The sequence below is a fragment of the Lissotriton vulgaris genome, chromosome 1_1, assembly GCF_964263255.1.
Source record: "Lissotriton vulgaris chromosome 1_1, aLisVul1.2, whole genome shotgun sequence".
Lineage (NCBI taxonomy): Eukaryota > Metazoa > Chordata > Amphibia > Caudata > Salamandridae > Lissotriton > Lissotriton vulgaris.
Window position 1 is genome coordinate 1,369,842,136 of NC_141685.1, and position 20,761 is coordinate 1,369,862,896.

The following is a 20,761-nucleotide window of genomic DNA, read 5'->3' on the forward strand; positions in this document are numbered from 1 at the left end:
TTGCCAACCACAATGCCGTGACTCGGATTCAAACCGAGGTTGCTGCGGCCACAACGCAGAGTACTAACCACTATACGATCACGGCGAGCTACTTGGGCTCAATAACATACAGTTACATGAAGAAATTATAATTCCGAACACTCAGGGCTACTCCTGTGATAGGCTGAATGTGTTCATTGCTTCCTCATTCCTTATACAAAGGCTTTATCTCCTCAGTGGTTGATAGGCTGAAACCGTTTCCTGGCCGCCTGCTTGTGAACTGGCAGGAGTCAAAGATCACACATACACTGGTGGGCCTGTGATGGGACACCAATGCAGAGAAACACACCTGGCGCAGATATTCTATTCTGTTTATTAGACCTGCATCTCCCCTGTACCTCCTCAAGCCATCTGTATGTGAAGCAAGAAAGAGTTAAGGAACGGTCCATCTACACTTTTATTGGGAGGATGCTGCCGTGAGCTCCTCCCAGCTAATCACAAAAACAGCAGTAAAGCAAGATAACTACACAGTTAGGGGGGACTGCATGGTTAGGTTTGTGAGGAATTATTGAAACTGACCTCAGTGACCCATAATCAGAGCTGTGGCTAATGACTGCATGCCTAATTATGATGAAGCAAGCACCATGGCTCGTAGGGGCCCCACAACACACTTTTCTTAGCTCATTGAATTAAAGTATAAACTTCTGCCATGTGTGAGTGGTAAAGGCTTGTTAATTTTGTTGCTTTTCAAATTCACGTCTGACAACAAGACGAAGGAACATTGGGGCATCAGACGCTTTGGAAAGTAGCCACCAACCGCAGAGAAAGAGAGAAAGAGGGAAAAGACAGTATGAGGTGTGGAGAAAACAGCAGCAGGTACAAGGAGCTCAAATGAGATTAATGGCGCCTAAATAGAGCACGTAAAGGAACAGTTACAAATCTAAGAAAAGGGAAAGAAAAGACTAGGAAAAAACACAGAAAGAGCTTGTAGATGAAATTATCTTCCAGGAACAGCAGGTTAAGAGAAATTACACAGGGAGCAGTTAAGCTTGTAACACGGGGAAGAATAGAAAAGAAAATGCAGTTTTATGAAGTGTGTTTGCCTAATCCAGCTAGCACTTTTATTTTATTTCTCTATTTGCTTCTTTTATTGGTAAAGCAAGTTTCAAGTGCATGCACAGGTATGACCGAGAGAGCCAGGGTATATTAATTTGAAGCGTTTGCACCAGCGCTAATGAAGGACGAGAGTTATAGCAAAGATATGAAAGGAGGAGCGATAATAAATATGTGATATGGCAATAGTGACACCAAAATAAGCCACCTATTTATAAAACTGACATGGAAGAAATACTAAAGGTTAACTTCTGAAATTGTAGCCGATGTTAAAAAGATTCTCATTGTCGGCAGGATTCGAACCTGCGCGGGGAGACCCCAATGGATTTCTAGTCCATCACCTTAACCACTCGGCCACAACAACTGACTGTAAGGCCTGTGCACATAATCTGTATGCAAGTTTTCAAGGTGTCCCACAGCAAATTCCTGATATTCTACAATGCACTTTTTAAAAATAATGTTTTTTTCAGCAGGCACATTCTCTCCTAAAAACAAAAATTGCATGCGTATATCTCAAGTTTGGAATACCATAGGCTTGCATGCATACTCTCATGGGTCACTCAAGTTTTTTGGACCCTATTGCACTCTGTTTTCGTGCTGCTTTTAGTATATGGCCCATATTACAGAAGTCTACCATCTTTGACTATTTGAGGCTCCTTTGTAAGTGCTTTATATTTTTTCCTTGAAGAGCTATATAATAAAGGGGTCCGGGAAAGATTGCATTTATGGAAGATAAAAGAAGGCCCACTTGTCTCACCAAATGCTGTAGAGAAACCTGATGTTTTACTCATGTTATCCTTAGTTCGTTTTTGTTAGACCTTGCATTCTTAAGGTGGTCCCAACCCCACCTTATTGCTTTTCACCTCCGCATTTTGCTGTATCTTTTTGTTGGCCTTAGGACTCTGATCACTTTATCGCTACTAATCAGTGCTGAAGTGCACGTGCTTCTTCCCTAATCATGTGTATAATTGGAGTATACCTGACTGACAGATTTAATTTACTTGAAAGCCCCTTGTAAAGTGGTATACCATATACCGAGGGACTGATTGTGCCGCCCAAAGAAATAGCATTTCAAACCTGTCTCAAGCCTGCTACTGCAGTGCCTGTGCTGCAGTGTACTGCCACTTCGATTTGGCATTTAAAACTACTTGCCAAGCCTTAAACTCCAATTTTATTACATATCAGTAACCCCTAAGGTAGGCCCTAAGTAGTCCTAGGGGCATCATGCTATGTAAGTAAAAGGTAAGACATGTACTGTGGTAGTTTGTATGTCCTAGTAGTATCAAACAGTCTATTACATTTTTCACTACTGTGAGGTCTGCCCCTCTCATAGGTTAGCATTGGGTATTCCCTTATACTTTTTGGGGGGTAATTCCATATCAGAGAGGAGAAGCTTTATTTATTTATTGATAAATCCTATCTACTGGTGAGGTTGGATTTAATCTTACTATTGTATAAATGCCATTTTTAGAGAGTGAGCATTTCTCTGCACTTACTGCTCTATTTGCATGAAAACCTGTCTTCAATTGACGTCTGGATTGGGCTGCGAGACAGCTACATATGTGCATTCCCTGTAGACAGCCACAACACAGGTCACTCAACTGCAACTGCATTCATCTGCATTCTGATTGGCCCGGGGGAGAGCTCCGCTCCCCTTACCGCAAATATGTTCAAGAATGATAATTTATGTCAGTAAGTACAGTATACCTACATCTTATAATCATGTGTGTTTAAATAATTTGTCGTTAGATCGTTTAAATATTGATGAGGATCTGTTTTTAATAGACATTTTACAAAAACAACTGGTACATTTGGGAATTCTGTAAAGGAAAAACCCAACCGCCGTGACATTGCCAACCACAATGCCGTGACTCGGATTCGAACTGAGGTTGCTGCGGCCACAACGCAGAGTACTAACCACTATACGATCACGGCGAGCTACTTGGGCTCAATAACGTACAGTGACATGAAGAAATTATAATTCGGAACACTCAGAGCTACTCCTGTGATAGGCTGAATGTGTTCATTGCTTCCTCATTCCTTATACAAAGGCTTTATCTACTCAGTGGTTGATAGGCTGAAACCGTTTCCTGGCCGCCTGCTTGTGAACTGGCAGGAGTCAAAGATCACACATACACTGGTGGGACTGTGATGGGACACCTATGCAGAGAAACACACCTGGCGCAGATATTCTATTCTGTTTATTAGACCTGCATCTCCCCTGTACCTCCTCAAGCCATCTGTATGTGAAGCAAGACAGAGTTAAGGAACGGTCCATCTACACTTTTATTGGGAGGATGCTGCCGTGAGCTCCTCCCAGCTAATCACACAAACAGCAGTAAAGCAAGATAACTACACAGTTAGGGGGACTGCATGGTTAGGTTTTTGAGGAATTATTGAAACTGACCTCAGTGACCCATAATCAGAGCTGTGGCTAATGACTGCATGCCTAATTATGATGAAGCAAGCACCATGGCTCGTAGGGGCCCCATACACACTTTTCTTAGCTCATTGAATTACAGTATAAACTTCTGCCATGTGTGAGTGGTAAAGGCTTGTTAATTTTTTTGCTTTTCAAATTCACGTCTGACAACAAGACAAAGGAACATTGGGGCATCAGACACTTTGGAAAGTAGCCACCAACCACAGAGAAAGAGAGAAAGAGGGAAAAGACAGTATGAGGTGTGGAGAAAACAGCAGCAGGTACAGGGAGCTCAAATGAGATTAATGGCGCCTAAATAGAGCACGTAAAGGAACAGTTACAAATCTGAGAAAAGGGAAAGAAAAGACTAGGAAAAAACACAGAAAGAGCTTGTAGATGAAATTCTCTTCCAGGAACAGCAGGTTAAGAGAAATTACACAGGGAGCAGTTAAGCTTGTAACACGGGGGAGAATAGAAAAGAAAATGCAGTTTTATGAAGTGTGTTTGCCTAATCCAGCTAGCACTTTTATTTTATTTCTCTATTTGCTTCTTTTATTGGTAAAGTAAGTTTCAAGTGCATGCACAGGTATGACCGAGAGAGCCAGGGTATAATAATTTGAAGCGTTTGCACCAGCGCTAATGAAGGACGAGAGTTATAGCAAAGATATGAAAGGGGGAGCGATAATAAATATGTGATATGGCAATAGTGACACCAAAATAAGCCACCTATTTATAAAACTGACATGGAAGAAATACTAAAGGTTAACTTCTGAAATTGTAGCTGATGTTAAAAAGATTCTCGTTGTCGGCAGGATTCGAACCTGCGCGGGGAGAACCCAATGGATTTCAAGTCCATCGCCTTAACCACTCGGCCACAACAACTGACTGTAAGGTGTTTGCACATAATCTGTATGCAAGTTTTCAAGGTGCCCCACTGCAAATTCCTGATATTCTGCAACGCACTTTTTAAAAATAATGTTTTTTTCAGCAGGCACATTCTCTCCTAAAAACAAAAATTGCATGCGTATATCTCTAGTTTGGAATACCATAGGCTTGCATGCATACTCTCATGGGTCACTCAAGTTTTTTGGACCCTATTGCACTCTGTTTTCGTGCTGCTTTTAGTATATGGCCCATATTACAGAAGTCTACCATCTTTGAGTATTTGAGGCTCCTTTGTAAGTGCTTTATATTTTTTCCTTGAAGAGCTATATAATAAAGGGGTCCGGGAAAGATTGCATTTATGGAAGATAAAAGTAGGCCCACTTGTCTCACCAAATGCTGTAGAGAAACCTGATGTTTTACTCATGTTATCCTTAGTTCGTTTTTGTTAGACCTTGCATTCTTAAGGTGGTCCCAACCCCACCTTATTGCTTTTCACCTCCGCATTTTGCTGTATCTTTTTGTTGACCTTAGGACTCTGATCACTTTATCGCTACTAATCAGTGCTGAAGTGCACGTGCTTCTTCCCTAATCATGTGTATAATTGGAGTATACCTGACTGACAGATTTAATTTACTTGAAAGCCCCTTGTAAAGTGGTATACCATATACCCAGGGACTGATTGCGCTGCCCAAAGAAATAGCATTTCAAACCTGTCTCAAGCCTGCTACTGCAGTGCCTGTGCTGCAGTGTACTGCCACTTCGACTTGGCATTTAAAACTACTTGCCAAGCCTTAAACTCCAATTTTATTACATATCAGTAACCCCTAAGGTAGACCCTAAGTAGTCCTAGGGGCTTCATGCTATGTAAGTAAAAGGTAAGACATGTACTGTGGTAGTTTGTATGTCCTAGTAGTATCAAACAGTCTATTACATTTTTCACTACTGTGAGGTCTGCCCCTCTCATAGGTTAGCATTGGGTATTCCCTTATACTTTTTGGGGGGTAATTCCATATCAGAGAGGAGAAGCTTTATTTATTTATTGATAAATCCTATCTACTGGTGAGGTTAGATTTAATCTTACTATTGTATAAATGCCATTTTTAGAGAGTGAGCATTTCTCTGCACTTACTGCTCTATTTGCATGAAAACCTGTCTTCAATTGACGTCTGGATTGGGCTGCGAGACAGCTACATATGTGCATTCCCTGTAGACAGCCACAACACAGGTCACTCAACTGCAACTGCATTCATCTGCATTCTGATTGGCCTGGGGGAGAGCTCTGCTCCCCTTACCGCAAATATGTTCAAGATCGATAATTTATGTCAGTAAGTACAGTATACCTACATCTTATAATCATGTGTGTTTAAATAATTTGTCGTTAGATCGTTTAAATATTGAAAAGGATCTGTTTTTAATAGACATTTTACAAAAACAACTGGTACATTTGGGAATTCTGTAAAGGAAAAACCCAACTGCCGTGACATTGCCAACCACAATGCCGTGACTCGGATTCGAACCAAGGTTGCTGCAGCCACAACGCAGTGAACTAACCACTATACGATCACGGCGAGCTACTTGGGCACAATAACGTACAGTGACATTAAGAAATTATAATTCGGAACACTCAGGGCTACTCCTGTGATAGGCTGAATGTGTTCATTGCTTCCTCATTCCTTATACAAAGGCTTTATCTCCTCAGTGGTTGATAGGCTGAAACCGTTTCCTGGCCGCCTGCTTGTGAACTGGCAGGAGTCAAAGATCACACATACACTGCTGGGCCTGTGATGGGACACCAATGCAGAGAAACACACCTGGCGCAGATATTCTATTCTGTTTATTAGACCTGCATCTCCCCTGTACCTCCTCAAGCCATCTGTATGTGAAGCAAGAAAGAGTTAAGGAACGGTCCATCTACACTTTTATTGGGAGGATGCTGCCGTGAGCTCCTCCCAGCTAATCACACAAACAGCAGTAAAGCAAGATAACTACACAGTTAGGGGGGACTGCATGGTTACGTTTTTGAGGAATTATTGAAACTGACCTCAGTGACCCTCAGTTGGTTTTGGTGCCGTCGAACTCAAGTTCGACGGCACCAAAACCAACTCCCCATCCACCAACACCAAACAGAGACCTGACACCAACCACCTAAAATGCATCTTGCTCAACACCCGCTCGGTCCACAGACACGCCATCGACCTCTGGAATCTACTAGACATCATCTCACCGGACGTCGCCTTCCTAACTGAAACATGGATGAATGCCTCTTCAGCCCCAGACATCACCGTTGCCATCCCGGAAGGATACAAGATCATCCGTAAGGACCGCATCAAGCAAACAGGAGGAGGCATCGCTATCGTCCATAAGAACTCCATCCGCATCTCAACCAGCTCAGACGTCAACCTTGCCAGCGCCGAACACCTCCACTTCCAGATCCACACCGACCCCAAGACCACACTCAGAGGCACCCTCCTCTACCGGCCCCAGGACCCCGTGCACAATTCAGTGACGACATCATTGACTTTATCACCCCACACGCCCTCCCCTCCGAGGACTACATTTTATTGGGAGACCTCAATTTCCACCTGGAAAAGAGCAACGACAGCAACGCCACCACCCTTCTGGACAATGTCGCCAACCTCGGACTCAAACAACTTGTCACTATCCCCACCCACATTGCAGGTCACACACTCGACCCTATCTTCACCTCCAGCAAACATGTCTCATTCAGTCACACCACAGCTCTCCATTGGACGGACCACAGCTGCGTTCACTTTATCTACAATAAGACCACAATCCACAACCATCATCAACCCACCCTGCGAAGAAATTGGAACAAACTCACCATCGACCAGATCTCCTCATCGCTTCTTCTAAACCCCCCGCCCACTCCTCAAACCCCGACCAAGCAGCCATTAACCTCACCCAATGGCTATCCAACAGCGCCGACATCCTAGCACCGTTGAAAAACCCCAAATCAAACTAGGCAGCAAAAACACCTCCTGGTACAACGATGATCTTAAGAAATCGAAGAAACTCTGTCGCTCCCTCGAGAAGGCCTGGAAAAAAGACCCAAACACCATCACCAGGGACGCCTTCAAAAACGCCACCCGCATACACCACCAACTAATCCGGTCTGCCAAGAAAGCCGCATTCAAAGACCGACTAGACAACAACGCCCACAACAGCAAGGAATTATTCAACATCATCAAAGAATTTACCAACCCATCAGCCAACTCCAACAACATCACCCCCTCCCAAGCCCTCTGCGACTCCCTAGCTTCCTTCTTCCACAACAAAATCGCAGACATCCACAACAGCTTCGACAACCGACCTGGAGACCAACCCACCCAACCTTCGGCAGGACCTTCACCCCCCTTGAACATCCTTAACAAATGGAACCCAATCTCCACTGAGGACACCATCCGCCTGATGAACTCCATCCACTCAGGATCCCCAACTGACCCATGCCCTCACCACATCTTCAACAAAGCAGACTCCTTCATAGCACCACACCTCCGAGATGTCATCAACTGCTCCCTCAACTCCGCCACCTTCCCGGAAAGCTGGAAACACGCAGAACTCAGCGCCCTTCTGAAAAAACCCACAGCTGACCCCACCGAACTCAAAAACTACCGCCCCATCTCGCTCCTTCCATTCCCGGCCAAAGTCATCGAGAAAGCTGTCAGCAACCAGCTCGCCACCTTCCTCGAAACCAACAAATCCCTCGACTCCTCACAGTCCGGCTTCCGAGCCAAACACAGCACTGAGACCGCACTTATCGCAGCAACAGATGACATTTGAACTCTACTGGACAACAGAGACACAGTCGCCCTCATCCTCCTCGACCTCTCCGCTGCCTTCGACACAGTCTGTCATAGCACCCTTCTACAGCGCCTCAGAAACGTCGGAATCCAAGGAAAAGCACTGGAATGGATCACCTCGTTCCTCACCGGAAGAACCCAGAGAGTCCGCCTCCCACCATTCAAATTAGAGGCCTCTGAAGTCATCTGCGGCGTGCCACAAGGATCGTCACTCAGCCCCACCCTCTTCAACGTATACATGAGCCCCCTTGCGGCTATCGCTCGCCATACAATCTCAACATCATCTCCAACGCTGACGACACTGAACTGATCCTCTCACTCACCAAAGACCCTAACACCGCCAAAACCAACTTACACGAAGGAATGAAAGAAGTAGCCGAGTGGATGAAGCACAGCCGTCTGAAACTGAACTCAGACAAAACAGAAGTCCTCATCTTAGGCACCTCCCCCTCCGCCTGGGATGACTCTTGGTGGCCAGAGGCCCTTGGAAAAGCACCCATCCCGACAGACCACGCACGGAACCTGGGCGTCATCCTGGACTCCTCACTCTCGATGACCAGACAAGTCAACGCCGTTTCATCATCTTGCTTCAACATTCTTCGCATGCTCAAAAAAACATTTCGCTGGATCCCCACAGAAACTAGAAAAACGGTCACCCACGCACTGGTCACAAGCCCCCTGGACTACGGAAACACCCTATACGCCGGTACCACCGCAAAACTCCAGAAAAAACTCAAACGCATCCAGAACGCTTCAGCAAGGCTCATACTAGACATCCCGCGTAAAGAACACATCTCTGGTCACCTGAAAAACCTCCACTGGCTCCCCATAAATAAGAGGATTACTTTCCGCCTCCTAACCCACGCACACAAAGCACTTTACGAACTTGGACCCGAATGCCTCAACACACGATTGTCCTTCTACACCCCCTCCCGTCAGCTATGATCCTCCAACCAATCCCTTGCCACTGTACCTCGCATCAACAAAACCACCATGGGAGGTAGATCCTTCTCCTACCTGGCAGCTAAAACTTGGAACTCTCTTCCGGCTCACCTTCGCCTTACTCAGAACCACCTAGCATTCAGAAAGCAACTTAAAACTTGGATATTCGACATATAATTCCCCACGCTTCCTCAAGCGCCTTGAGACCCTATGGGTATGTAGCGCGCTATATAAATCTCTTGACTTGACTTGACTTGACTTGACATAATCAGAGCTGTGGCTAATGACTGCATGCCTAATTATGATGAAGCAAGCACCATGGCTCGTAGGGGCCCCACAACACACTTTTCTTAGCTCATTGAATTAAAGTATAAACTTCTGCCATGTGTGAGTGGTAAAGGCTTGTTAATTTTGTTGCTTTTCAAATTTACGTCTGACAACAAGACAAAGGAACATTGGGGCATCAGACGCTTTGGAAAGTAGCCACCAACCGCAGAGAAAGAGAGAAAGAGGGAAAAGACAGTATGAGGTGTGGAGAAAACAGCAGCAGGTACAAGGAGCTTAAATGAGATTAATGGCGCCTAAATAGAGCAGGTAAAGGAATAGTTACACATCTAAGAAAAGGGAAAGAAAAGACTAGGAAAAAACACAGAAAGAGCTTGTAGATGAAATTCTCTTCCAGGAACAGCAGGTTAAGAGAAATTACACAGGGAGCAGTTAAGCTTGTAACACGGGGGAGAATAGAAAAGAAAATGCAGTTTTATGAAGTGTGTTTGGCTAATCCAGCTAGCACTTTTATTTTATTTCTCTATTTGCTTCTTTTATTGGTAAAGTAAGTTTCAAGTGCATGCACAGGTATGACCGAGAGAGCCAGGGTATAATAATTTGAAGCGTTTGCACCAGCGCTAATGAAGGACGAGAGTTATAGAAAAGATATGAAAGGGGGAGCGATAATAAATATGTGATATGGCAATAGTGACACCAAAATAAGCCACCTATTTATAAAACTGACATGGAAGAAATACTAAAGATTAACTTCTGAAATTGTAGCCGATGTTAAAAAGATTCTCGTTGTCGGCAGGATTTGAACCTGCACGGGGAGACCCCAATGGATTTCTAGTCCATCGCCTTAACCACTCGGCCACAACAACTGACTGTAAGGCATGTGCACATAATCTGTATGCAAGTTTTCAAGGTGTCCCACAGCAAATTCCTGATATTCTACAATGCACTTTTTAAAAATAATGTTTTTTTCAGCAGGCACATTCTCTCCTAAAAACAAAAATTGCATGCGTATATCTCTAGTTTGGAATACCATAGGCTTGCATGCATACTCTCATGGGTCACTCAAGTTTTTTGGACCCTATTGCACTCTGTTTTCGTGCTGCTTTTAGTATATGGCCCATATTACAGAAGTCTACCATATTTGAGTATTTGAGGCTCCTTTGTAAGTGCTTTATATTTTTTCCTTGAAGAGCTATATAATAAAGGGGTCCGGGAAAGATTGCATTTATGGAAGATAAAAGAAGGCCCACTTGTCTCACCAAATGCTGTAGAGAAACCTGATGTTTTACTCATGTTATCCTTAGTTCGTTTTTGTTAGACCTTGCATTCTTAAGGTGGTCCCAACCCCACCTTATTGCTTTTCACCTCCGCATTTTGCTGTATCTTTTTGTTGGCCTTAGGACTCTGATCACTTTATCGCAACTAATCAGTGCTGAAGTGCACATGCTTCTTCCCTAATCATGTGTATAATTGGAGTATACCTGACTGACAGATTTAATTTACTTGAAAGCCCCTTGTAAAGTGGTATACCATATACCCAGGGACTGATTGTGCCGCCCAAAGATATAGCATTTCAAACCTGTCTCAAGCCTGCTACTGCAGTGCCTGTGCTGCAGTGTACTGCCACTTCGACTTGGCATTTAAAACTACTTGCCAAGCCTTAAACTCCAATTGTATTACATATCAGTAACCCCTAAGGTAGGCCCTAAGTAGTCCTAGGGGCATCATGCTATGTAAGTAAAAGGTAAGACAGGTACTGTGGTAGTTTGTATGTTCTAGTAGTATCAAACAGTCTATTACATTTTTCACTACTGTGAGGTCTGCCCCTCTCATAGGTTAGCATTGGGTATTCCCTTATACTTTTTGGGGGGTAATTCCATATCAGAGAGGAGAAGCTTTATTTATTTATTGATAAATCCTATCTACTGGTGAGGTTGGATTTAATCTTACTATTGTATAAATGCCATTTTTAGAGAGTGAGCATTTCTCTGCACTTACTGCTCTATTTGCATGAAAACCTGTCTTCAATTGACGTCTGGATTGGGCTGCGAGACAGCTACATATGTGCATTCCCTGTAGACAGCCACAACACATGTCACTCAACTGCAACTGCATTCATCTGCATTCTGATTGGCCTGGGGGAGAGCTCCGCTCCCCTTACCGCAAATTTGTTCAAGAACGATAATTTATGTCAGTAAGTACAGAATACCTACATCTTATAATCATGTGTGTTTAAATAATTTGTCGTTAGATCGTTTAAATATTGAAAAGGATCTGTTTTTAATAGACATTTTACAAAAACAACTGGTACATTTGGGAATTCTGTAAAGGAAAAACCCAATTGCCGTGACATTGCCAACCACAATGCCGTGACTCGGATTCGAACCGAGGTTGCTACGGCCACAACGCAGAGTACTAACCACTATACGATCACGGCGAGCTACTTGGGCTCAATAACGTACAGTGACATGAAGAAATTATAATTCGGAACACTCAGGGCTACTCCTGTGATAGGCTGAATGTGTTCATTGCTTCCTCATTCCTTATACAAAGGCTTTCTCTCCTCAGTGGTTGATAGGCTGAAACCGTTTCCTGGCCGCCTGCTTGTGAACTGGCAGGAGTCAAAGATCACACATACACTGGTGGGCCTGTGATGGGACACCAATGCAGAGAAACACACCTGGCGCAGATATTTTATTCTGTTTATTAGACCTGCATCTCCCCTGTACCTCCTCAAGCCATCTGTATGTGAAGCAAGAAAGAGTTAAGGAACGGTTCATCTACACTTTTATTGGGAGGATGCTGCCGTGAGCTCCTCCCAGCTAATCACACAAACAGCAGTAAAGCAAGATAACTACACAGTTAGGGGGGACTGCATGGTTAGGTTTTTGAGGAAATGTTGAAACTGACCTCAGTGACCCATAATCAGAGCTGTGGCTAATGACTGCATGCCTAATTATTTTGAAGCAAGCACCATGGCTCGTAGGGGCCCCACAACACACTTTTCTTAGCTCATTGAATTAAAGTATAAACTTCTGCCATGTGTGAGTGGTAAAGGCTTGTTAATTTTGTTGCTTTTCAAATTCACTTCTGACAACAAGACGAAGGAACATTGGGGCATCAGACGCTTTGGAAAGTAGCCACCAACCGCAGAGAAAGAGAGAAAGAGGGAAAAGACAGTATGAGGTGTGGAGAAAACAGCAGCAGGTACAAGGAGCTTAAATGAGATTAATGGCGCCTAAATAGAGCAGGTAAAGGAACAGTTACACATCTAAGAAAAGGGAAAGAAAAGACTAGGAAAAAACACAGAAAGAGCTTGTAGATGAAATTCTCTTCCAGGAACAGCAGGTTAAGAGAAATTACACAGGGAGCAGTTAAGCTTGTAACACGGGGAAGAATAGAAAAGAAAATGCAGTTTTATGAAGTGTGTTTGCCCAATCCAGCTAGCACTTTTATTTTATTTCTCTATTTGCTTCTTTTATTGATAAAGTAAGTTTCAAGTGCATGCACAGGTATGACCGAGAGAGCCAGGATATAATAATTTGAAGCGTTTGCACCAGCGCTAATGAAGGACGAGAGTTATAGCAAAGATATGAAAGGGGGAGCGATAATAAATATTTGATATGGCAATAGTGACACCAAAATAAGCCACCTATTTATAAAACTGACATGGAAGAAATACTAAAGGTTAACTTCTGAAATTGTAGCCGATGTTAAAAAGATTCTCGTTGTCGGCAGGATTCGAACTTGCGCGGGGAGACCCCAATGGATTTCTAGTCCATCGCCTTAACCACTCGGCCACAACAACTGACTGTAAAGCGTGTGCACACAATCTGTATGCGTTTTCAAGGTGTCCCACAGCAAATTCCTGATATTCTGCAATGTACTTTTTAAAAATAATGTTTTTTTCAGCAGGCACATTCTCTCCTAAAAACAAAAATTGCATGCGTATATCTCTAGTTTGGAATACCATAGGCTTGCATGCATACTCTCATGGGTCACTCAAGTTTTTTGGACCCTATTGCACTCTGTTTTCGTGCTGCTTTTAGTATATGGCCCATATTACGGAAGTCTACCATCTTTGAGTATTTGAGGCTCCTTTATAAGTGCTTTATATTTTTTCCTTGAAGAGCTATATAATAAAGGGGTCTGGGAAAGATTGCATTTATGTAAGATAAAAGAAGGCCCACTTGTCTCACCAAATGCTGTAGAGAAACCTGATGTTTTACTCATGTTATCCTTAGTTCGTTTTTGTTAGTCCTTGCATTCTTAAGGTGGTCCCAACCCCACCTTATTGCTTTTCACCTCCGCATTTTGCTGTATCTTTTTGTTGGCCTTAGGACTCTGATCACTTTATCGCTACTAATCAGTGCTGAAGTGCACGTGCTTCTTCCCTAATCATGTGTATAATTGGAGTATACCTGACTGACAGATTTAATTTACTTGAAAGCCCCTTGTAAAGTGGTATACCATATACCCAGGGACTGATTGTGCCGCCCAAAGAAATAGCATTTCAAACCTGTCTCAAGCCTGCTACTGCAGTGCCTGTGCTGCAGTGTACTGCCACTTCGACTTGGCATTTAAAACTACTTGCCAAGCCTTAAACTCCAATTTTATTACATATCAGTAACCCCTAAGGTAGGCCCTAGGTAGTCCTAGGGGCATCATGCTATGTAAGTAAAAGGTAAGACATGTACTGTGGTAGTTTGTATGTCCTAGTAGTATCAAACAGTCTATTACATTTTTCACTACTGTGAGGTCTGCCCCTCTCATAGGTTAGCATTGGGTATTCCCTTATACTTTTTGTGGGGTAATTCCATATCAGAGAGTAGAAGCTTTATTTATTTATTGATAAATCCTATCTACTGGTGAGGTTGGATTTAATCTTACTATTGTATAAATGCCATTTTTAGAGAGTGAGCATTTCTCTGTACTTACTGCTCTATTTGCATGAAAACCTGTCTTCAATTGACGTCTGGATTGGGCTGCGAGACAGCTACATATGTGCATTCCCTGTAGACAGCCACAACACAGGTCACTCAACTGCAACTGCATTCATCTGCATTCTGATTGGCCTGGGGGAGAGCTCCGCTCCCCTTACCGCAAATATGTTCAAGAACGATAATTTATGTCAGTAAGTACAGTATACCTACATCTTATAATCATGTGTGTTCAAATAATTTGTCGTTAGATCGTTTAAATATTGAAAAGGATCTGTTTTTAATAGACATTTTACAAAAACAACTGGTACATTTGGGAATTCTGTAAAGGAAAAACCCAACTGCCGTGACATTGCCAACCACAATGCCGTGACTCGGATTCGAACCGAGGTTGCTGCGGCCACAACGCAGATTATTAACCACTATACAATCACGGCGAGCTACTTGGGCTCAATAACGTACAGTGACATGAAGAAATTATAATTTGGGACACTCAGGGCTACTCCTGTGATAGGCTGAATGTGTTCATTGCTTCCTCATTCCTTATACAAAGGCTTTATCTCCTCAGTGGTTGATAGGCTGAAACCGTTTCCTGGCCGCCTGCTTGTGAACTGGCAGGAGTCAAAGATCACACATACACTGGTGGGCCTGTGATGGGACACCAATGCAGAGAAAGACACCTGGCGCAGATATTCTATTCTGTTTATTAGACCTGCATCTCCCCTGTACCTCCTCAAGCCATCTGTATGTGAAGCAAGAAAGAGTTAAGGAACGGTCCATCTACACTTTTATTGGGAGGATGCTGCCGTGAGCTCCTCCCAGCTAATCACACAAACAGCAGTAAAGCAAGATAACTACACAGTTAGGGGGGACTGCATGGTTAGGTTTTTGAGGAATTATTGAAACTGACCTCAGTGACCCATAATCAGAGCTGTGGCTAATGACTGCATGCCTAATTATGATGAAGCAAGCACCATGGCTCGTAGGGGCCCCACAACACACTTTTCTTAGCTCATTGAATTAAAGTATAAACTTCTGCCATGTGTGAGTGGTAAAGGCTTGTTAATTTTGTTGCTTTTCAAATTCACGTCTGACAACAAGACGAAGGAACATTGGGGCATCAGACGCTTTGGAAAGTAGCCACCAACCGCAGAGAAAGAGAGAAAGAGGGAAAAGACAGTATGAAGTGTGGAGAAAACAGCAGCAGGTACAAGGAGCTCAAATGAGATTAATGGCGCCTAAATAGAGCACGTAAAGGAACAGTTACAAATGTAAGAAAAGGGAAAGAAAAGACTAGGAAAAAACACAGAAAGAGCTTGTAGATGAAATTCTCTTCCAGGAACAGCAGGTTAAGAGAAATTACACAGGGAGCAGTTAAGCTTGTAACACGGGGGAGAATAGAAAAGAAAATGCAGTTTTATGAAGTGTGTTTGCCTAATCCAGCTAGCACTTTTATTTTATTTCTCTATTTGCTTCTTTTATTGGTAAAGCAAGTTTCAAGTGCATGCACAGGTATGACCGAGAGAGCCAGGGTATGATAATTTGAAGCGTTTGCACCAGCGCTAATGAAGGACGAGAGTTATAGCAAAGATATGAAAGGGGGAGCGATAATAAATATGTGATATGGCAATAGTGACACCAAAATAAGCCACCTATTTATAAAACTGACATGGAAGAAATACTAAAGGTTAACTTCTGAAATTGTAGCCGATGTTAAAAAGATTCTCGTTGTCGGCAGGATTCGAACCTGCGTGGGGAGACCCCAATGGATTTCAAGTCCATCGCCTTAACCACTCGGCCACAACAACTGACTGTAAGGCGTGTGCACATAATCTGTATGCAAGTTTTCAAGGTGCCCCACTGCAAATTCCTGATATTCTGCAACGCACTTTTTAAAAATAATGATTTTTTCAGCAGGCACATTCTCTCCTAAAAACAAAAATTGCATGCGTATATCTCTAGTTTGGAATACCATAGGCTTGCATGCATACTCTCATGGGTCACTCAAGTTTTTTGGACCCTATTTCACTCTGTTTTCGTGCTGCTTTTAGTATATGGCCCATATTACAGAAGTCTACCATCTTTGAGTATTTGAGGCTCCTTTGTAAGTGCTTTATATTTTTTCCTTGAAGAGCTATATAATAAAGGGAGGTCCGGGAAACATTGCATTTATGGAAGATAAAAGTAGGCCCACTTGTCTCACCAAATGCTGTAGAGAAACCTGATGTTTTACTCATGTTATCCTTAGTTCGTTTTTGTTAGACCTTGCATTCTTAAGGTGGTCCCAACCCCACCTTATTGCTTTTCACCTCCGCATTTTGCTGTATCTTTTTGTTGGCCTTAGGACTCTGATCACTTTATCGCTACTAATCAGTGCTGAAGTGCACGTGCTTCTTCCCTAATCATGTGTATAATTGGAGTATACCTGGCTGACAGATTTAATTTACTTGAAAGCCCCTTGTAAAGTGGTATACCATATACCCAGGGACTGATTGTGCCGCCCAAAGAAATAGCATTTCAAACCTGTCTCAAGCCTGCTACTGCAGTGCCTGTGCTGCAGTGTACTGCCACTTCGACTTGGCATTTAAAACTACTTGCCAAGCCTTAAACTCCAATTTTATTACATATCAGTAACCCCTAAGGTAGGCCCTAAGTAGTCCTAGGGGCATCAAGCTATGTAAGTAAAAGGTAAGACATGTACTGTGGTAGTTTGTATGTCCTAGTAGTATCAAACAGTCTATTACATTTTTCACTACTGTGAGGTCTGCCCCTCTCATAGGTTAGCATTGGGTATTCCCTTATACTTTTTGGGGGGTAATTCCATATCAGAGAGGAGAAGCTTTATTTATTTCTTGATAAATCCTATCTACTGGTGAGGTTGGATTTAATCTTACTATTGTATAAATGCCATTTTTAGAGAGTGAGCATTTCTCTGCACTTACTGCTCTATTTGCATGAAAACCTGTCTTCAATTGACGTCTGGATTGGGCTGCGAGACAGCTACATATGTGCATTCCCTGTAGACAGCCACAACACAGGTCACTCAACTGCAACTGCATTCATCTGCATTCTGATTGGCCTGGGGGAGAGCTCCGCTCCCCTTACCGCAAATATGTTCAAGAATGATAATTTATGTCAGTAAGTACAGTATACCTACATCTTATAATCATGTGTGTTTAAATAATTTGTCGTTAGATCGTTTAAATATTGAAAAGGATCTGTTTTTAATAGACATTTTACAAAAACAACTGGTACATTTGGGAATTCTGTAAAGGAAAAACCCAACTGCCGTGACATTGCCAACCACAATGCCGTGACTCGGCTTCGAACCGAGGTTGCTGAGGCCACAACGCAGAGTACTAACCACTATACGATCACGGCGAGCTACCCGGACTCAATAACATACAGTGACATGAAGAAATTATTATTCGGAACACCCAGGGCTACTCCTGTGATAGGCTGAATGTGTTCATTGCTTCCTCATTCCTCATACAAAGGCTTTATCTCCTCAGTGGTTGATAGGCTGAAACCGTTTCCTGGCCGCCTGCTTGTGAACTGGCAGGAGTCAAAGATCACACATACACTGGTGGGCCTATGATGGGACACCAATGCAGAGAAGCACACCTGGCGCAGATATTCTATTCTGTTTATTAGACCTGCATCTCCCCTGTACCTCCTCAAGCCATCTGTATTTGAAGCAAGAAAGAGTTAAGGAACGGTCCATCTACACTTTTATTGGGAGGATGCTGCCGTGAGCTCCTCCCAGCTAATCACACAAACAGCAGTAAAGCAAGGTAACTACACAGTTAGGGGGGAATGCATGGTTAGGTTTTTGAGGAATTATTGAAACTGACCTCAGTGACCCATAATCAGAGCTGTGGCTAATAACTGTATGCCTAATTATGATGAAGCAAGCACCATGGCTCGTAGGGGCCCCACAACACACTTTTCTTAGCTCATTGAATTAAAGTATAAACTTCTGCCATGTGTGAGTGGTAAAGGCTTGTTAATTTTGTTGCTTTTCAAATTCACGTCTGACAACAAGACGAAGGAACATTGGGGCATCAGACGCTTTGGAAAGTAGCCACCAACCGCAGAGAAAGAGAGAAAGAGGGAAAAGACAGTATGAGGTGTGGAGAAAACAGCAGCAGGTACAAGGAGCTCAAATGAGATTAATGGCGCCTAAATATAGCACGTAAAGGAACAGTTACAAATCTAAGAAAAGGTAAAGAAAAGACTAGGAAAAAACACAGAAAGAGCTTGTAGATGAAATTCTCTTCCAGGAACAGCAGGTTAAGAGAAATTACACAGGGAGCAGTTAAGCTTGTAACACGGGGGAGAATAGAAAAGAAAATGCAGTTTTATGAAGTGTGTTTGCCTAATCCAGCTAGCACTTTTATTTTATTTCTCTATTTGCTTCTTTTATGGGTAAAGTAAGTTTCAAGTGCATGCACAGGTATGACCGAGAGAGCCAGGGTATAATAATTTGAAGCGTTTGCACCAGCGCTAATAAAGGACGAGAGTTATAGCAAAGATATGAAAGGGGGAGCGATAATAAATATGTGATATGGCAATAGTGACACCAAAATAAGCCACCTATTTATAAAACTGACATGGAAGAAATACTAAAGGTTAACTTCTGAAACTGTAGCCGATGTTAAAAAGATTCTCGTTGTCGGCAGGATTCGAAACTGCGCGGGGAGACCCCAATGGATTTCTAGTCCATCGCCTTAACCACTCGGCCACAACAACTGACTGTAAGGCGCGTGCACATAATCTGTATGCAAGTTTTCAAGGTGTCCCACAGCAAATTCCTGATATTCTGCAATGCACTTTTTGAAAATAATGTTTTTTTCAGCAGGCACATTCTCTCCTAAAAACAAAAATTGCATGTGTATATCTCTAGTTTGGAATACTATAGGCTTGCATGCATACTCTCATGGGTCACTCAAGTTTTTTGGACCCTATTGCACTCTGTTTTCGTGCTGCTTTTAGTATATGGCCCATATTACAGAAGTCTACCATCTTTGAGTATTTGAGGCTCCTTTGTAAGTGCTTTATATTTTTTCCTTGAAGAGCTATATAATAAAGGGGTCCGGGAAAGATTGCATTTATGGAAGATAAAAGAAGGCCCACTAGTCTCACCAAATGCTGTAGAGAAACCTGATGTTTTACTCATGTTATCCTTAGTTCGTTTTTGTTATACCTTGCATTCTTAAGGTGGTCCTAACTCCACCTTATTGCTTTTCACCTCCGCATTTTGCTGTATCTTTTTGTTGGCCTTAGGACTCTGATCACTTTATCACTACTAATCAGTGCTGAAGTGCACGTGCTTCTTCCCTAATCATGTGTATAATTGGAGTATACCTGACTGACAGATTTAATTTACTTGAAAGCCCCTTGTAAAGTGGTATACCATATACCCAGAGACTGATTGTGCCGCCCAAAGAAATAGCATTTCAAACCTGTCTCAAGCCTGCTACTGCAGTGCCTGTGCTGCAGTGTACTGCCACTTCGACTTGGCATTTAAAACTACTTGCCAAGCCTTAAACTCCAATTTTATTACATATCAGTAACCCCTAAGGTAGGCCCTAGGTAGTCCTAGGGGCATCATGCTATGTAAGTCAAAGGTAAGACATGTACTGTGGTAGTTTGTATGTCCTAGTAGTATCAAACAGTCTATTACATTTTTCACTACTGTGAGGTCTGCCCCTCTCATAGGTTAGCATTGGGTATTCCCTTATACTTTTTGGGGGGTAATTCCATATCAGAGAGGAGAAGCTTTATTTATTTATTGATAAATCCTGTCTACTGGTGAGGTTGGATTTAATCTTACTATTGTATAAATGCCATTTTTAGAGAGTGAGCATTTCTCTGTACTTACTGCTCTATTTGCATGAAAACCTGTCTTCAATTGACGTCTGGATTGGGCTGCGAGACAGCTACATATGTGCATTCCCTGTAGACAGCCACAACACAGGTCACTCAACTGCAACTGCATTCATCTGCATTCTGATTGGCCTGGGGGAGAGCTCCGCTCCCCTTACCGCAAATATGTTCAAAAACGATAATTTATGTCAGTAAGTACAGTACACCTACATCTTATAATCATGTGTGTTTAAATAATTTGTCGTTAGATTGTTTAAATATTGAAAAGGATCTGTTTTTAATAGACATTTTACAAAAACAACTGGTACATTTGGGAATTCTGTAAAGGAAAAACTCAACTGCCGTGACATTGCCAACCACAATGCCGTGACTCGGATGCGAACCGAGGTTGCTGCGGCCACAACGCAGAGTACTAACCACTATACGATCACGGCGAGCTACTTGGGCTCAATAACGTACAGTGACATGAAGAAATTATAATTCGG

The 20,761-nt window shown here is 42.8% G+C and overlaps 6 non-coding genes across 6 annotated transcripts; all 6 read right to left on the reverse strand.

The window, feature by feature from the left end:
• Positions 1-1,374: 1,374 nt before the first annotated feature.
• TRNAS-AGA (transfer RNA serine (anticodon AGA)) lies at positions 1,375-1,456 on the reverse strand. Its single transcript has one exon. It is a non-coding gene; the product is annotated as a tRNA-Ser (tRNA).
• A 2,858-nt stretch (positions 1,457-4,314) lies between these two features.
• Positions 4,315-4,396, reverse strand: TRNAS-UGA (transfer RNA serine (anticodon UGA)). Its single transcript has one exon. It is a non-coding gene; the product is annotated as a tRNA-Ser (tRNA).
• Positions 4,397-10,231: 5,835 nt separating this feature from the next.
• On the reverse strand, positions 10,232-10,313 carry TRNAS-AGA (transfer RNA serine (anticodon AGA)). Its single transcript has one exon. It is a non-coding gene; the product is annotated as a tRNA-Ser (tRNA).
• Positions 10,314-13,173: 2,860 nt separating this feature from the next.
• Positions 13,174-13,255, reverse strand: TRNAS-AGA (transfer RNA serine (anticodon AGA)). The gene has a single exon. It is a non-coding gene; the product is annotated as a tRNA-Ser (tRNA).
• Positions 13,256-16,113: 2,858 nt separating this feature from the next.
• Positions 16,114-16,195, reverse strand: TRNAS-UGA (transfer RNA serine (anticodon UGA)). Its single transcript has one exon. It is a non-coding gene; the product is annotated as a tRNA-Ser (tRNA).
• Positions 16,196-19,057: 2,862 nt separating this feature from the next.
• Positions 19,058-19,139, reverse strand: TRNAS-AGA (transfer RNA serine (anticodon AGA)). The gene has a single exon. It is a non-coding gene; the product is annotated as a tRNA-Ser (tRNA).
• Between the last annotated feature and the right edge of the window lie 1,622 nt (positions 19,140-20,761).